The sequence below is a fragment of the Canis aureus genome, chromosome 15 (assembly GCF_053574225.1).
Source record: "Canis aureus isolate CA01 chromosome 15, VMU_Caureus_v.1.0, whole genome shotgun sequence".
In the NCBI taxonomy this organism is placed as follows: Eukaryota; Metazoa; Chordata; class Mammalia; order Carnivora; family Canidae; genus Canis; species Canis aureus.
The window spans coordinates 66,695,737-66,714,169 of NC_135625.1; the positions used below are offsets into that span (position 1 = coordinate 66,695,737).

Here is an 18,433-nt window from a genome sequence, read left to right on the forward strand (position 1 = left end):
AGTAGAGCAATAGAAGTTCATTCAACAACAAAACATTATCAAGTTGGAAATATGCCTGCTCCATCTTTATCCCTAAATCTCACTGACTTAGTTATGAGTACCAATAGGCTGGGAGACCACTGTGTCAAAGGTCAGAATAGGGAGAGATGATATATATATATATTTTAAGATTTATTTATTCATGAGACACACACAGAGAGAGGCAGAGACACAGGCAGAGGGGAGAAGCAGGCTCCCGGAGGGAAGCCTGATGTGTAACTCGATCCCAGGACCCAGGATCACAACCTGAGCTGAAGGCAGATGCTCAACCACTAAGCCACCCAGGCACCCCAGGAGATGATATTTTCATAACTATCTCCAAGATCCCTATAATTGGTTGTGAGTATAGAGGAGCTGACTGTTAAGTCATCGAACTTGCCCCTGGCTTGTCCCTCTGGCTGCCAATTAACAATAGGACTATATTTACAGGTCAGTTTGAGCATGTGCTTCCCTCTTCCCAGCATGCCTAGAGAAATGGCCTATCAGGAAACAACCCTCCCCATGTAGATATTGTCCGGGCGATCTGTGGCAACATCATAACACATCCTGGTACTTAGGTTACCTAATCACATGCCAAGTGTATATGGTCAGAAAACGGCACACAGAGAACAGGTGGCTTCATATCTGCATGCCCTGCATGATGAGGCTTATGATCAATCTGATCAGAGAATCAGACCATGTGGGATGACACAATTTTTTACATGTGCTTGGAGAACTCAGGAATGGTTCTGACTACCACTCCATGGTTATGATAGAAGGGGAGACACTGGGGGCACCTGGGTGGCTCAGTCAGTTGGGAGTCTGGCTCTCGGTTTCAATTCAGGTCATGATCTCAGGGTCAGGAGATAGAGTCCTGAGTCTGGCCCTGTACTCAGTACCGAGTCTGCCTGGGATTTTCTTCCTCTTCTGTTGCTCCACCGCACCGCCCCCCCATCAAATAAATAAATAAAATCTTTTTAAAAACTGAGGGTGGGGGCAGCCCGGGTGGCTCAGCGGTTTAGCGCCAGCTTCAGCCCAGGCCTAATCCTGGAGACCCGGGATCGAGTCCCACTTTGGGCTCCCTGCATGGAGCCTTTTTCTCCCTCTGCCTGTGTCTCTGCCTCTCTCTGTCTCTCATGAATAAATAAATAAATATATTTTAAAAAATGAGGGGGGAAGGAAGCTGAAGCTTTCAGAAATGAAAGCATTCATTTTCAGAAATATCTGCTTCTTCAGCCAAATGCTGTTGTAGTCAGAGATACACCTGCATATAATTTTCTAGGCTACATTTCCCCCCCCCAGGCTTCATTTTATTTTTTTAATTTAATTTAATTTAATTTAATTTAATTTTTTTGCATATTTTTTTTATTTATATAAATTTATTTTTTATTGGTGTTCAATTTGCCAACATATAGAATAATTGATTTGGGGCATTTTTAAATACTTGTGCTTTTTTTTTTTTTTTTTAAAGTAAACTCTGTGCCCGATTGGGACTCAAACTCACGACCCCGAGATCAATAACCACACACCCTTCAGACTGAGCCAGCCAGGCGTGCATTGGTCATTTTAAAACTAGTAGACTGATAACTATTTCAGTTAATTTGGTGATCCACATTTTGTAGGTTTATCCCATTATGCTAAATTACCAAGTGACTCCTCAAATTTCAGTACCACATCGGCACAGATTTCCCCACCTGACAGTGCTGAGTGGCTGTTCAGATTGGAGACTGAACTCCTTCACTAGTTGTTCAGGAACCAGGGAGGCTCCTCCATGGGCCTCCTCCCTCCCTGGGAGGTCATGCACCTCTGCAGCCAGCAGCACAAGGGGAAGACGACAAACAGAGGCACGAGGGAGGGGGTCTCCAGCCAGGTCTAGCAGGCCTGCATGTCCACCTTTATACTAATTCTTTGTGTTATTTATTAGTGGTAGTATTGATATTTAGGATTTTATTTCTTTATTTAAGAGAGAAAGAGAGAGAGCATGATCAGTGGAGACAGGCAGAGGGAGAGGGAGAAGCAGGCTTCCCGCTGGGCAGAGGCACAATTCCAGAACTCCGAATCATATCCCACAAAACGGAAAACGCATCGCCAGATCTGCTCCACAAAACAAACAAAAGGCATCTCCTCAAGGTGAAGGAAAATTTTCTAGTTGAAGTACAGACCGTCTGAGTGAAATGAGAGCAAGATTTGTGTGTGTGTGTGTGTGTGTATACACATATATATGGGAATAATGCTGCCTATTTGAATATGGATATAGAAATGAACATGACCATTTATGAATATACATGGACATAAAGAAGGGGAATGAACATTGACTTTCAAAAATAAGTATTAGTGTGGTTGCAGGCATGTAGACTTGAAAGATATGAGAGTAATCATAAAAAGGCAGTGTGATGGTACTGATGGTACTTGACGGGATGAGCACTAAGTGTTATACACTGTGTTGGCAAATCAAACTCCATTTAAAAATAAAAATAAAAGGCAGCGTGATGAATCAATCTAGTGAATCTTAGGACTGAGCGTTTAGAAGTAGGAAACCTGCTGTCAGCCACAGAACTGTAAGTAGACAGGAGGCACTGACTCTCCAGCTTGACCACCAACTGAACTGAAATAATGCTGTGTGAGTGAAATAAATAAGTCAATCGGAGAAGAACAAACCTTATATGGTCTCATCCATTTGGTGAATATAAAAAATAGTGAAATGGAATAAAGAGGAAAGGAGAAAAAATAAGTGGGAAATATCAGAAAGGGAGACAGAACATGGAAGACTCCTAACTCTGGGAAACGGACTAGGGATGGTAGAAGGGGAGGTGGGTGGGGGGTGGGGGTGACTGGGTGGCAGGCACTGAGGGGGGCACTTGACAGGATGAGCACTGGGTGTTATTCCATATGTTGGCAAATTGAATACCAATAAAAAATAAATTAAAAAAAAGAATGCAAAAAAAAAAAAAGGAAATAATGCTGTGTATCCACGCACACTGACAGAGAAATGGATATAAACGTATACACAGATGCAGAATAGAAAGTTAGCCAAGGAGACAACATCATTGAAGATAATTATTTTTTAAATTAATTAATTTATTTATTTATGATAGTCACAGAGAGAGAGAGAGAGAGAGAGAGAGAGGCAGAGACACAGGCAGAGGGAGAAGCAGGCTCCATGCACCGGGAGCCCAACGTGGGATTTGATCCCGGGACTCCAGGATCACGCCCTGGGCCAAAGGCAGGCGCCAAACCGCTGCGCCACCCAGGGATCCCCATTGAAGATAATTAAATAAAAAAAGAAATAAAGCTGAAATTGAATGAAGAAAATGGAATAATTAAAATAGAATAATGAAAAATAATTCATCAAACCAAAATGCAGAAAGAGAGAGGAAGAAGCAGGAGCAGATTGGTGACACAAAGCAGCAAGCCTCGAATGTAAGGATGATGGTGCATCAGGGCTTCCGTGGAATGGAAGTAGAGTAAGCAGCAGCACCTTCCGGCGAATGCTGACGGACTAGCCCAAAGTCTCTGCTGTGGACAGGGAGCACGTGCCAACTCCAGACACAAAGTCTGAAATAAAAGGACGGGAAAGTGGACACCTCACAGACGCACACCTTGGAGAGCAGTGAGCTTCACTCGTAGAAGCCAAAGCTGACTTGAAGTGGAGACGTCCTGCCCGAGGCAAGTGGGACAGCTCCTAACTGAGAGGGCCAGGTGGCAGGACAACGTACCGGCCTAGGCTTATAGGCACGTAGCACTATGCCCGCAAAGGAAAGGAAGAAACGGGCAAGTCTCACACCATCCCTGGAAGCTTCACACACGGCTCTCAAGCTAACGGCCAGAACCCTCAGGAAAACCCATTTGCCAAGGGGAGACTGACCACCTGGACCCTCTAGATCCAATATTACACACAGTAACTCAGAATATACATTTTTGGGTATTTCAGACGGGATGATCGACAAAACGGAGTGTATGCTGATGATGAACCAAGTCTCAACAGATAGTAAAAGACTGACCTCCCACTGACTATGACCCTGAAAACTGGATTTCAGTGGGAAATCCACAACATGGAGACAACTGGGAAATCTCTTGCTGCTGAGGAAGGAAGCAACACACTAGTACCTGACCCATGGGTCAAAGAACACATCACTGTAAAACTCGGAAACTATTCCAGACTAAATGTAATGAAAACACAATTTTGCGTGGGATGTAGATTAGAGGGACAAACAGACTTCCACGTGTCTATATTAGAGAAGAAGAAATGCTGATAATCAGGTAAAGAAACTTCTCCTTTAAGAAGCCATAGAAGGGGATCCCTGGGTGGCGCAGTGGTTTGGCGCCTGCCTTTGGCCCAGGCCGTGATCCTGGAGCCCCGGGATCGAATCCCACGTTGGGCTCCGGGTGCATGAAGCCTGCTTCTCCCTCTGCCTGTGTCTCTGCCTCTCTCTCTCTCTCTCTCTCTCTCTGTGTGTGTGACTATCATAAATAAATTTAAAAAATTAAAAAAAAATTTAAAAAAGAAGCCATAGAAGAACAGCAAATAAAACAGAAGAGAGCAGAAGCAACAACATTACAAAAATAAAAGCAGAACTTCCTTAAAAAGAAAGAAGATGCAGGCTGTGGAAAATCATAAAGCCAAATGATGGCGGTCTGAAAAACTAAGATAAATGCGATTAAAAAAAAAAAAGAATAGAGTGTAGAAAATGTAAGCACTGAAGACATGATGATGGAGACCAATAAGTGCTGGGACAGGCTGCTCTGCCCAGAGTGTCAGCATCACCAGCCAAGTGCACGGTGTGCAGCAGCTAGCCCCGTGTGCCTGGTGTTGCTCCTTAGGGATTCCCCTGGCCTTTCCCTCACAGCCTGCGAGGGCACCACATACCCAGACTTCCCTGCCACAGCCACTCCAGCTTTAAACCTGCTGTGTCAGGGACCTGTCTGTCCACGTGGATGTTTCCAAAACTAGGTATGTGTGCCCACTTTGCCAGAACAGTGACGAGCTCCCTGACTTACATAGCTTACTTCCCAACTGAAATTGCATCAGACAGATTTGCCTGGTGGAGCCAGGACTCCAACTACAGTTCTGTATTCTTTAGAGTTCTCCTTTATCCTTGTGTTAGGGAAGCGCCGTTTCCCAGGTAATAATTCAACGATTAAATTGGCCCTGTTTTTTGCAGGGGTAGTTCAATATTTGCAAATCAAACTATGTAACATATCTCATTAAAAGAAAGGATAGGAAGCATGTGATCCTCTCAAGAGATGCATGAAAAGCATTTGACAAAATAAATACAGCAGCCTTATTTGGTTAAAAACCCTCAACAGAGTAGGGAGAGATGGAATATGCCTCAACATCGGAAAGGCCACATACAAAAGTCCCGCAGACAATATTGTCTTCTTTCCCGAATGGTCAGGAAAAAGACAGGGATGCCCACTCTCACAATTACTATTGAACATAGGACTAGAAGTTGTAGCCTCAGCAATCCTCAGCAATCAGACAACTAAAAGAAATAGAAGGAATCCAAAACAGCAAGGAGGAAGTCAAACTCTCACTCTTTGAAGATGATATGATATTCTAGGTGGAAAACCCAAAAGACTCCACCCAAAAATCTCTAGGCCGATACAAGAACTCCTTGATGTCCCAGGATAGAAAATCAATACACAGAAGTGTGTTGCATTTCAATACTCTAACAATGAAGCACAAGGAAGTGAAATCAAGAATCCTTCCCATTTACAATTGCACCAAAACCTAGGAATACACCCAACCAAAAAGGTAAAAGATCTCTACTGTGAAAACAACAGAACACTTAGGAAAGAAATTGAGTAAGATACAAAGAAATGGAAACACATTCGAATCTCATGGATTGGAAGAACAAATATTGTGATAATGTCTAGGCTACCCGAGGCAATCTACACATTTAATTCAATTCCTTTTAAAATACCACAAGCAGGGAACCTGGGGACCAGGCTGCCTCTAAGCAGGTGTCTCCAAGAACTCAGGACCCTGGTGGGTAAAGGCCATGAGCAAGCTATGAGTGGTCAAACATGGAGTGGACTAGCCCAAAGGGGCAGAACAGTGGCATGGGATGACCAATGGCCATCCTTCTGCACCAGAGACCCAGAATGAGCAAGTGTGAAGCAGAGTGTCAGGAGGTCTGTGGTCAGGAGTCTGGATCCAGAAATCTCCATGGAATAGCATCTGGGAGTCCTGGCATGAGATGGAGGGAAGGAGGACAGGGAGGACAGGAGGAGGTGTGAGGGAAGAGGCAGCAGGTTGTATGGCCAGGAAGGGGCTCTCCCCCAGGACCCATCTGCTCCGTGCTGAGAGGCAGCCTAATTTCTTTTGCTGGGGGAGCCACAAGTAAATAGGAGTCGGGGTGGGGACAGAAGGGAGCAGACAGGGCTCTGGAGACCTGGGGCATGTGGTATTGGGGGAACCCGCTCCCCACCCTCCACCCCCGGTTTCCAGCAAAGCCTGGATGCAGCACAAGAAATAACTAATGGGGAAAAAAAAAAAAGAAAGAACTAATGGCCAGCCAGTCTAGCCTCATCACTGAGTTGCTAAGACTGTAACATAACAGATGAATATAGAGGAAGGGAAGGAAAACTAAACTAACACGAAGATTGAGAGGAAGGCAAACCATAAGAGAGGCTGAAGTATAGGAAACAAGCTGAGGGTCGCTGGAGGGCAGGTGGCGGGGGGTGGGGTTACTGGGTGATGGGCACTAAGAAGGGCATGTGATGTGATGCACACTGGTTGGTATATGCAACTGATGAATCACTGAACTCTACCTCTGAAACTAGTAAAAAATAATAAATTTAAAAAATATGTAACAACAACTCCCCTGCACAGAGAGCTCACCAAAATTTCAGATGCACATTCTGAGAGAATCACAAGGCTCTTTTGGGTCTACACAGGGCTCCACAGTGTGGAGGTCAACCACAAATTGATATTGTGAAACACTGCTCTGGCTGCCCTACTTCCCTCCCATCCCCTTGCTGGTGTGGCTGCTTACCTTCCTGGGATCCATGTAATGATTTTGGAACTGAATGCTTCAGGAAAGGAAGGGACAAGAAAGAGGAAGGAAAGGAAAAGGTGGTGACCACCTTTCCAATTAATGCAAATGGTTTTGTTGACAAAATAAAGCAATGTAGAAGTAGAAAAGATAAAAAGGAGATAATGTAATATACAATTTGGTATATGACTGAGATTAACCCCTAAAGTGAATCTTTGGGAGTCATTTGAATAAAGATGACTCTAATGCTACAAGATTAGGAGTAGTTAGGGGTGGCTTAGTTGGTTGAGCATCTGACTCTTGATTTCAACTCAGGTCATGATCTCAGGGTCGTGAGATTAGCCCTGTGTCCTTCTCCTTGGTCTTCATGCTCAGCAGGGAGTTTGCTTGAGATTCTCTCTCCCTCTGCCCCTCCCCCAGATCACACTCTCTGTCTCATGTAAATAAATAGATTTCTTTTTTTTTAAATTAGGAGTAGTTCACAGGGACCCTAAACATCCAAAGCAAAGTGTGACAGTCACAAGTGGAGGTTTGGAATGCACACCCAGTTAAAGGACAGCACCAAGAAGGAAACCAATCCTGTGCATTTGACAAGCACTGATACGGCCGGGTACCATCCCTGCCGTGGAGGACTCTAGTGGGCAGAAAGAGCAACACATGGGCAGATATGGTAAAGTGGAACAAGTGCCAGGCCAGAGGGACAGCACCCATGTGAGGGCAGCACACAGAACGAACACTTGATCCACACTGGAGGGGCTCAGGAAGCTGTCCCAGAGAAACACACATCTTAGCTGAATCTCCTCCAGCCTGCGAAAGTGGCTGGCTAGGGCCCAAGTAGACTGGAAGTTGATAAACATGTAGGCTAGGAAACCCTGGGTGACTCAGTGGTTGAACATCTGCCTTTGTCTCAGGGCGTGATCCTGGGGTCCTGGGATCAAGTGCATTGGGCTCCCCGCAGGCCTGTGTCTCTCTCTGCCTGTCTCTGCCTCTCTTTGTGTCTCTCATGAATAAATAAATAAAATAAACAAACAACAACAACAAAAAGAAAGCCCTAAGATGTGACCAAGACGTCATCTCTAGAATAAGCCGCAGGCATAGTTCCCTTTCAAAGGGATTTGGTGCTTTTTATATATGTGATATATGATATGATGATATGTATCATGGTCAAAATTGTAATTTCCATTTAGAAGCATGATGTGGGTTGTACTTTTTGATTTGCTTTTTGTTTGTTTGTTTGTTTTTAATGTTTGGGGTATCTATAACTGATTTCTGAGAAGTTAAAACATTCAGTAAAGTGTTGAAGTTTTGTTGTTGTTGTTAAATATTTTATTTATTTATTAATGAGGGACACACACACACACACAGAGGCAGAGACACAAGCTCCAATCCCGGGTCTCCAGGATCAGGCCCTGGGCTGAAGGTGGCGCTAAACCACTGAGCCACCGGGGCTGCCCTAAAGTGTTGAATTTAAATATGTCACATCAAAAAAGATTCTGCATGGCATTATGTTGGTTTCACTTCTGGCTTTATTTCACAGGAGCAAATAAACCAAGACTTTTGAAAAGATCACTGGGTTTCTAATTATACCTTGAGAAAGAACTACCTGTCAGTATACACAGTTATCTCCCCTAGTTTAAGAGTGAAAGACATTGGGTTATTCACCAATTTAATGAGAGTTCTTTTTTTTAAATTTATTTATTGGGCAGCCCGGGTGGCTCAGTGGCTTAGCGCCACCTTCAGTCCTGGGTGTGGTCCTGGAGACCCGGGATCGAGTCCCATGTCAGGCTCCCTACATGGAGCCTGCTTCTCCCTCTGCCTGTGTCTCTGCCTCTCCCCCTCCACCCCCCGCATCGTGTCTCTCATGAATAAATAAATAAAATTTTAAAAATAAAATAAAATAAATTTTTTTATTCATGAGAAACACAGAGAGAGAGGCAGAGACACAGGCAGAGGGAGAGGCAGGCTCCCTGTCAGGAGCCTAATGCAAGACTCGATCCCAGGACCCCGGGATCACAACCTGAGCCGAAGGCAGACACTCAACCACTGAGCCCCCCAGGTGCCCCTGATCCTGGACTTCCTGGGATCCCTGTTCTCACTGCCCTGTACCTCAGTATATCAAGTTTGTATTCGAGATCAATACCAGTAATAATCTGAGGACGAAGTTAACAACCTTCCTGAGGTCAGGGAGTTGAATCCTTGTTGCTGTATAGAAAAGCCTGTAACTTCTGAGGCCCTAGAATGTAGAAGCACCTTCTCCTCCAAAAGGTGCTTTGGAGAAGATCAAGTAGCCACAGTACAGAGCACACGGATTATCAAAGTCAGAGTTCAAAAGCAAGGGAAGAATTCTGTCCAAAGACTAAGCAACCACCCAGGTTACTTGTATGAGGATACGCACAGATCCATCTCTAGAATTACGTGTGCAAGAATTCTACCCAGAGACCCGGCGCACAAAACCTGCAGCTCCCCAGATCAAAAGATAGCAGCCTAAAATATTCCCTTTGTCTTGCTGGTGTTTCAGTATAGTGGGCAAGAAATCATTAAAAAAATAAAAAACTGCACAAAACAGAAAACCTTTTCTTTCTTTGAAGTTATACAAAGCCTTCTTAAAAAAAAAAAAGATTTTATTTATTTATGACAGAGAGAGAGGCAGAGACACAGGCCGAGGGAGAAGCAGGCTCCATGCAGGGAGCCCAATGTGGGACTCCATCCCGGGTCTCCAGGACCACATCCCAGGCAGAAGGCGGCGCTAAACTGGCGAGCCACCCAGGGCTGCCAGATATATAAAGTTTTCTGAAGCATGTATGTGGTCCAATTTTGCTATGCTTTGTAAAACATTATTAATTTATTTTATTTTTATTGTTTTTAAGATTTTATTGATTTATTTATGAGAGACAGAGATAGGCAGAGACACAGGCAGAGGGAGAAGCAGGCTCCAAGCAAGGAGCCCAATGCGGGACTGGATCCTGGGTCTACAGGGTCATGCCCTGGGCCGAAGACTGCACTAAACCACTGAGCCACCAGGGGGACTGCCCTAAATAAAAATCTTTAAAAAAAGGAATTTGAAAATTTAAGAATGCACTTTAGCATAAAATATTATAAAACATATGGAAGTCTGCACACTGATAACTACTTGGCAATAGTAGGTACTTAATAAATATTGAATGAGTAAATAAATAGCTGTAACCTCAGGATCATGGAGTCTGACTCCAGAGCCTCTACTCCTTCCCTTTCACAACAAATACAGTAAATATTTTTTGTTTCTATTATAAACTTATTATGTCTTTGATTTAAGTTTTACTGTTTAATTTCCACAAATACCAATGTCTTTTTAGTAACAGCTACCAAGTGCCTGGAACCTTCTAGCATTTGGTGACAATGAAATTTGAATACTAATGGAAAAATCTTACCCTGAATCTAAAAACATCTTAAGAATTCCTTCACCTTAGGGGCACCTGGGTGGCTCAGACAGTGTGAGTAGTTGAGTGTCTGGTTCTAGTTTCAACTCAGGTCATGATCTTGGGGTCCTGATCCTGCTTGTCCCTCTTCCTCTGCTCCCTGCACCCCCACCTCCTGCAGGAATAAATAAATACAATCTTTAAAGAAAATAATTTCTTCACCATAGAACAATGAGAAATGGTGCCTAAGATGACTGGCCTAACAATGAGATGACTGTGCCAGTTACCTATTTCTGCAAACTTGAAAATGTCTTGTCAGAGACAACCTCCTGTAGAAACATCAGCTTGGGCTTATTTTCAATGGTTGGCTGAACCTATATGCATGAATATTTCCCCATTTTGAATCACATCAAAAGCAGTCAGTACTCAAGGTTATTGGAAAATGCACTAAAGTTGGAGCTGCTGAGACCAGTATCTTGTGAAAGGTAGTGATAGAATCTAAGTACAGTGTCTTTGCCATGCACAGAATGAATGTAAGGTATATGGCGGGCATTCTCAGGCAGCAGCCAGAGTGTGCGCCTGGGACCTCATTTCCATCTCTAATTTTCTAAGTTAAGGCAGAGCCTTCAAGTGAAAGCCATGTTCCCTCGGAAAACAAGGTAACCACGTGGGGAAAGTGATTATAATGCAATATTAACTTTAAAATGGAACTGGAGGGCATGATGCTGAGTGAAGTCAGTCAATCTGAGAAGGACAAACATTATATGGTCTCATTCATTCGGGGAATATAAAAAATAGTAAAAGGGAAATAAAGGGGAAAGGAGAGAAAATGAGTGGGAAATATCAGAAACAGAGACAGAACATCAGAGACTCCTCACTCTGGAAAACGAGCTAGGGGTGGTGGAAGGGGAGGTGGGCGGGGGGTGGGGGTGACTGGGTGACGGGCACTGAGGTGGGCAATTGACGGGATGAGCACTGCGCGTTATTCTATATGTTTGCAAATTGAACAGCAATAAAAAATAAATTTATAAAAAAAAAGAAAAAAATGCCTGAAATCAATAAGGCTCCAACTACTGAGCTGGCCCATGGCAGGGTCTTCCCACCTGCTCCTTCAGCTGCTGAGCCCTGAGCACAGAGATAGTGCCAGAGCTGATAAGCAGGCCAGATCCTCCCTCTTGGAGCTCATGCTCCAGGGGGGGGAAGGTGGACAAAATCCAGAACAACATCAGGAATGAAAAGAGCAATTGCTCCCTAAAAAAAAAGCCTGGTGCTTCCCTGGGTCCTGAGCTCTGCAGGTGACACTGTGACCAACTGTGGGGCTTTGACAAATGCAGCAGCTGGGGCTCCAGGGGGCCACTGAGGGGAGGAGGTGAAGACCCCAGCAGGGCCACTGCCTTGCCAGGATCACAGCCTGGGAAGGAGGCTGAAGGGGGCATGAAGCCAGCTCTGTGTCCTCTGTTGGGGGCCAAGGCTGCCCCTCCCTTCCTGAGGGGGCTGGGAAAAGGTTGCGTGGATGGAACTGGCTACAGGCATGGAGATGTGACGGGTTGGGGGTGGGCACTGACAGCCCAGATGGGAGGCATTCCAGCAGGTTCCAGTATGAGGAAGAGCCCAGGTCAGGGCAACCCACCGGGTGCACCGTCGTCCACAGCTCACCCAGTGGAAACGAGGGAATGGCCCGTAACACACGACAGGCAGGGTTTCAGGATAAGGACGGCCTCACACCTCCTATGCCAAGACCCTGACACCTTCTGTAGGGTTTGCCTTGGATTCAGGAGCCTAGGATCGTGGGAAGCTATTGCCCATCCCTACCCCGGTGGGACTGTCATCTTCTGGGCCTCCAGAATGAGAGTATCAGTGCCCACGTGTGTGCACACAGGACCTTGTGGGCCTGGAGACACGTACACACCAAGGAGGAACATGTGGTTGGAGGTATTTCCTGCATGTGTGACACCCGCCTCCAATGTCATAGATATGATGCCACAGGGACGTCTGGAGGAAGCACCTGCTAGGATAATCCCTGTCCTACAGGCAAGAGGCAGACCATCCCCGACGGGCTCAATGGCTTCTCCGGGGTGAAAACCAGGGAAGAATGGAAAGTTGTGTCTGAACCCAGGTGTGTTTCCAGGCTGGGGCCCTGGCTGCACACAGTCCTTGGAGAGGGGTGCGGTTCTGTCACTGTGTGCACACAGGCCATTGCCTGCAGGGAGGGGGGGCATCGGCAGCCCCGAGCGCTGCTCCTGAAGGTTCCTCCAGGAGTGGGTCAGGGAAGGGGTCCCAGGCAGTGAGGTCACTTCATTCACAACAGAGGCCAACAGAACTTGGAACCCCTGCACCCGGGCCCCCACATTCCAGTGCAGCCCCACCTCAGACTCACTTGGCTGGAGACATCTGCTACTGGAAGATGTTCTCTTGCTGCTTGCCCAAGTCCCGGGACTTTGGCTCCCAGCAACCCCAGGGACGCGGCTTTTTCACAGGCTGTAGAGTGTGGCTCAGCCGGCAAACCCAACGCCTCAGGGAGTTTTTCAGGAGGCGCCGTAGGGTAATACAGAGCAGGCCAGGCCAGGCCACCTGTGCCAGCCATCCTGGGCAGCCCCATCCCCTCCTCTTCAGGGAACCAGGGATGTGTGGGCAGGTCGCATCCAGGCTGGGGGACCTTGCAGGGCAGCAGGTTCCCCGGTGATCCCTTCAGGGTCACCCTGATGTCATGGTAGGCAGGGTGGAAAGAGGATTCCTGAGGCGCCTCTTACCCGCCCCAGAGTTACCCCGAGGCCCTGCAGCCGCAGCCCTTTGCTCTCCTTGGGGAGGTAGGTGCCTCCTGCGCTGTGGTGTGTCTGCACGAGGGCAGCTGGGGGTGCGGCTTTCTACTAACTGGTGCTCCCAGGAGGCCCCATTGGCCTGACGTCCTTCCCCACCTTCTCCAAGGCTTGAGCAAGGTCCTGGTGAGTTGGGAGACTTTTTCCCAAAGAGACACGGGGCTCACTGTACTATGTCTATCGCTCTGCAGTTAGGTTTTGAAGGAGCGCATCCCTGCCCCCGCTCCTGGGGTCAGGCACAGGGGCAAGCTGCTGAGTCAAAGCCAATGCACGTGGTGGTCAAACCTCTGACTCAGTGTCCCGACCTGGAGGAGCCACCTGCACGCTTGGCTGACCTGGATGAGGAGCAGGCCCCAGAGCCTGCAATCAAGCTCCCGGAAGTGCCGGAGCAGCCACCTGTCTCAGTGGAGCAAGTAGCCTCCGCCCCTCAGCAATATCCTGAACCACCTCAAGAGCCCGGCGCAGCTCCTACCTCAGGGCCTGCTGAAGCATCAGAGCCAGAGGTGATCGAGCCGGTCTTGGCTGCTGGAGTGGAGTGCTTGCGAGGAGGCGAGATGGCACCTGCTGATTCGAAGCCACTGCAGGTGTTGGTCACACCTCTGATTCACTGTCTTGATCCCAAGGAGCCACCTGCACCCTCGGCCCCTCCAAAAGGTGGAGCAGGCCACAGTGCCCGCTCTCGAGTTTGTCGAAGGGTCGGATCAGCCACCTGCCTCAGTGGAGCCACCAGCCTCGGCCCCCAAGCAACAGCTCGTGATGGCTGCAGCCCAATGGAAGGCTTCCCCTCCCCCCTCATTGCACGGTTTCTAATTTTTGTGGTTGTCATAAACCTCTATAATTGCGTCATGAGTTTTGTTTGTAATAAAGGATGTTAACTTCGTACAAAAATTTCCTCTGATGCTTTTATTTTTTTTAATTTATTTTTTATTGGTGTTCAATTTACCAACATACAGAACAACACCCAGTGCTCATCCCGTCAAGTGCTCCCCTCAGTGCCCATCACCCATTCACCCCCACCCCCCGTTATTTGGGGTCTTTTCTGATTCCACACAAATCTTAAAATAATTTGTTCTAACTCTCTGAAGAAAGTCCATGGTATTTTGATAGGGATTGCATTAAACGTGTACATTGCCCTGGGTAACATTGACATTTTCACAATATTAATTCTGCCAATCTATGAGCATGGAATATTTTTCCATCTCTTTGTATCTTCCTCAATTTCTTTCAGAAGTGTTCTGTAGTTTTTAGGGTATAGATCCTTTTTTTTTTGTTTGTTTTTTTAGGGTATAGATCCTTTACCTCTTTGGTTAGGTTAATTCCTAGGTATCTTATGCTTTTGGGTGCAATTGTCAATGGGACTGACTCCTTAATTTCTTTCTTCAGTCTCATTGTTAGTGTATAGAAATGCCACTGATTTCTGGGCATTGATTTGGTATCCTGCCACGCTGCCGAAGTTCCTGTATGAGTTCTAGCAATCTTGGGGTGGAGTCTTTTGGGTTTTCTAGGTACAGTATCATGTCATCGGTGAAGAGGGAGAGTTTGACTTCTTTGCCAATTTGAATGCCTTTAATGTCTTTTTGTTGTCTGATTGCTGAGGCTACGAACTTCCAGTACTATGTTGAATAGCAGTGGTGAGAGTGGACATCCCTGTCTTGTTCCTGATCTTAGGGGAAAGGCTCCCAGTGCTTCCCCATTGAGAATGATATTTGCTGTGGGCTTTTCGTAGACGGCTTTTAAGATGTCGAGGAATGTTCCCTCTATCCCTACACTCCGAAGAGTATTGATCAGGAATGGATGCTGTATTTTGTCAAAAGCTTTCTCTGCATCTAATGAGAGGATCATATGGTTCTTGTTTTTTCTCTTGCTGATATGATGAATCACATTGATTATTTTAGGAGTGTTGAACCAGCCTTGTGTCCCGGGGATAAATCCTACTTGGTCATGGTGAATAATTTTCTTAATGTACTGTTGGATCCTGTTGGCTAGTATCTTGTTGAGAATTTTTGCATCCATGTTCATCAGGGATATTGGTCTGTAATTCTCCTTTTTGGTGGGGTCTTTGTCTGGTTTTGGATCCTCTGATGCTTTTAAATTATACATTGTGGTACTTTAGGTCCATTCCCAGTGTCACACAGGCGAGACCAGAAGGTACCTGGGCCACATTTCTACCAGAGACAGCCAACTACTGACCATCGTGCCCATGCCCTCCCTGCTGTCCCTGCAGCCCCTGCCTTTCTGTCTCTGTGGCCTTTCCTCCTCTGGGACGTGTGTGTACCTGGCGTCCTCCGTGTGGCCTCCTGTCTCTGCCGCAGACATGAGAGCGACTCCTCATTTTCCCAGTAGTTAAGAAACATGTCATTTTGAAGCTGAGTGAACAAAGATCATGTGAAGCCCCAAATGAAATGTTTCCATTGTCCAGGATAGGTTCCCCGGTGTAATGTGTCAGGTAAAAAAGTAAATGGTTCCTTAAGGTTTCAGACAGACGGTATTTACTTAATAAAATGAAGATTCCCATAGAGAGAAAAGAGGACATTTGCCTTCTACCTAGGAATAACGGCCCGTTGCACGCGGTTGGGTCCTCCAGGCCCGAAACTGGTCACTCACAATGATACACACGCGCGCCCGTTTTCATCGCCACAGGTTTCATGATAGCCAATGGGGGGCACGCTAAGGGACATGAATCAGAGAGAGAAAAGACAAGCATCGCATGAGTACACGTATATGTGGAATCTAAAACATAGAAACCTCCCTGGCAAACAGACTACAAGACAACAAAAACACAATGACCTGAACTCAGATACAGAAAACATACACGTGGTTGCCAAGTAAGGGGTGGGACGTGGACTGAATACTTAAGACAACAGAAACTGACAACGATTCAAAAAAAGACAGAGAAAAAAAAAAAAAGACAGAGAATATCAAGAAGGAACCTGGAGAGTAAATATCTCTTCGATATATTAACTTCTAGCTTCCTATTACCCCGGGTCCCTTAGTTACTAATTTATGCTACAGCATCCAATTCTCCGGGCCTCGCGGGAATCCTCGTGTTGACACGGTAGGACTGTTGAAGTATTTCGTAGCATTAATTACAGAGGCCTTAGCTCCTGGGTGTGTGAGTCTCTAGGTGTTCTTCTGGGTTCAAGTGTAAGTATGTAATCACAACTTCCCTAGATCAAAGTGCACGGTTTCCCGAGTCTTGGTAGAAGTGCACGTCACAAAACAATCGCTGCAGGTAAGGAAATGCACAGGTACCCACCAGCCCGAATGATGTGTCCTGCTTGTTTTGCAGCCCATGGTTAGCTCCAGGTGTGACTTCTCTTGGTCCCTAGAGAATCACACTTTCCTCAGGGTCACACTCCCCTCCAGGCCCCAGGGGAGTGTCCTCAGACAGGCCCGCCCTCCACGGAGCCTAGAGGGGACCCGAGAGGGCCTCCACCCACTAGTCTAGTTGGGGCATCGGGCACCCAGGCTCAGTCCTGAGGGGCGCGGACGCCCCCATCGCTCCTGGAGGCATGAAGCCTCTCTCTGGCTCTGTGTCTCCCTCCCTGTCTCCCTGTCCCCGTCTCTCTCTCTCTCCTCCCAGTCTCTGTGTCCCTCCCAGTCTTTCTTGCCTCAATCCCTACACCTCGGCCTGTCCCTCCCTGTCTCTCTCTCCCTGTCTCTGTGTCTACCTTCCTGTCTCTTGGTCTCTCACTCGTCTCCCTCCCTGTCTTGTTCTCTCTCTCCATCCTGTGTCTGTCTCGGTCTCCCCCTCCCTGTCAAAGAGAAGAGGCTGAGATAAGAATGCATTAAGTCCATTCAAATGAAGTGAACACAGTCATCAAATATAGCCTGAACAGGAGACAGTAGATGGAACAAAAGACCTTGCACAAAAATTTAAGTATTTGTAGAATACAAATACAGGGGAAAAGAAAGAGAAGTATGATTACAGAATGAAGGTGAGTTGCAAAGATCCAACCTGCAAGTATTAAAGAATTTCCAAAGAAGGAAATGGTAAGTGGATCAGAGGCAATATCCCAAAGTATAAGAGACCTTTCTGAATCTCAAAAAGAAATGCTCTGAAGATCAAAATGCCCCCACAAAATTCTAGGGAAAATTAATGAAAGAGGTCTACACCTGCACGTATCCCCTTGAAAATGTGTTCTCCTCATTGTAGCCAGGATGATTATTCAAAATAGGAATCTCAGAAGATCGTTCCAAGCTTTAAATTGTTTTTTTTTTTTAATTTTTTTAAATTTTTATTTATTTATGATAGTCACAGAGAGAGAGAGGCAGAGACACAGGCAGAGGGAGAAGCAGGCTCCATGCACCGGGAGCCCGACGTGGGATTCGATCCCGGGTCTCCAGGATCGCGCCCTGGGCCAAAGGCAGGCGCTAAACCGCTGCGCCACCCAGGGATCCCTCAAGCTTTAAATTGTTTAATGCGTTTCCTGTTTGGCTCCGCACCTCTCCACACACTTCTCCCTGGCTTTCGGCCTAACTGGCCTTCTTTCTGGTGCTTGCATGTGCCTTGCACCTGCTGGCATTAGGAAGCTGGTATAAGGTGCTCTCTCCCCCTCGAAATGCTCTCAACCCTCCCCACCTAGGGTTCCTCTGGTTAATTCTTACTTTGGGATCTCATGTATCACTTCCTCAAGGAAAGCTTCCCAGATCTCTCTAACTAGACTGATGTACCTATTAAATGCTCTTGTAGCACCATGTACCTTCTACGTTAGTACTTCTGACAACTAGATTTATATTTATGCGTGTGAGTCTTTGATTACTGTCTGCCCTTAGAGTATAGCATCCATGAAAGCAGAGACCAAGGAGCAAAGTCAAGTTTCATAGCAGCAGCCAAATTGGGAGGATGTACATGCAGCATCCAGCCAGCCCATGCTACACACATCCTTGCAACACCAAACGGAAGTGCAGGCTTTGCTGCTGCCGGCTCCTCTCCCTGCCTTCAGGGGCCTCTTGTCAGCCTCCTGCCTTAAGTACTGCCCAGGTGGGAAGGAAGCGCCAATCTTACTCATCCCCAAAACTCCAGGGACACATGTCGGTCTCCCAGTCGCTCATGGTGTACCTGTCTGACTGCATTCTGGGGCCAGGGTGGAGAGGAGACCTACATTTGCTACAGCTTCAGCACAAATCTCTCTCTGCCAGCTTCTCTGACCATTCGCTCTCTTAGAGCTTCCCCCACTTGATGGGTGAGGGACCAAGGAGTACC

The 18,433-nt window shown here is 46.6% G+C and overlaps 1 long non-coding RNA gene across 1 annotated transcript in view; it reads right to left on the reverse strand.

Annotated features, from left to right (window-relative positions):
• Window positions 1–14,509: 14,509 nt before the first annotated feature.
• The window catches only part of LOC144285064 (uncharacterized), a 78,206-nt gene continuing 74,282 nt past the window's right edge, over window positions 14,510–18,433 (reverse strand). Inside the window, exon 5 of the long non-coding RNA XR_013353479.1 lies at window positions 14,510–15,894. This is a non-coding gene — a long non-coding RNA (uncharacterized LOC144285064). The remainder of the gene's footprint in view (window positions 15,895–18,433) is intronic.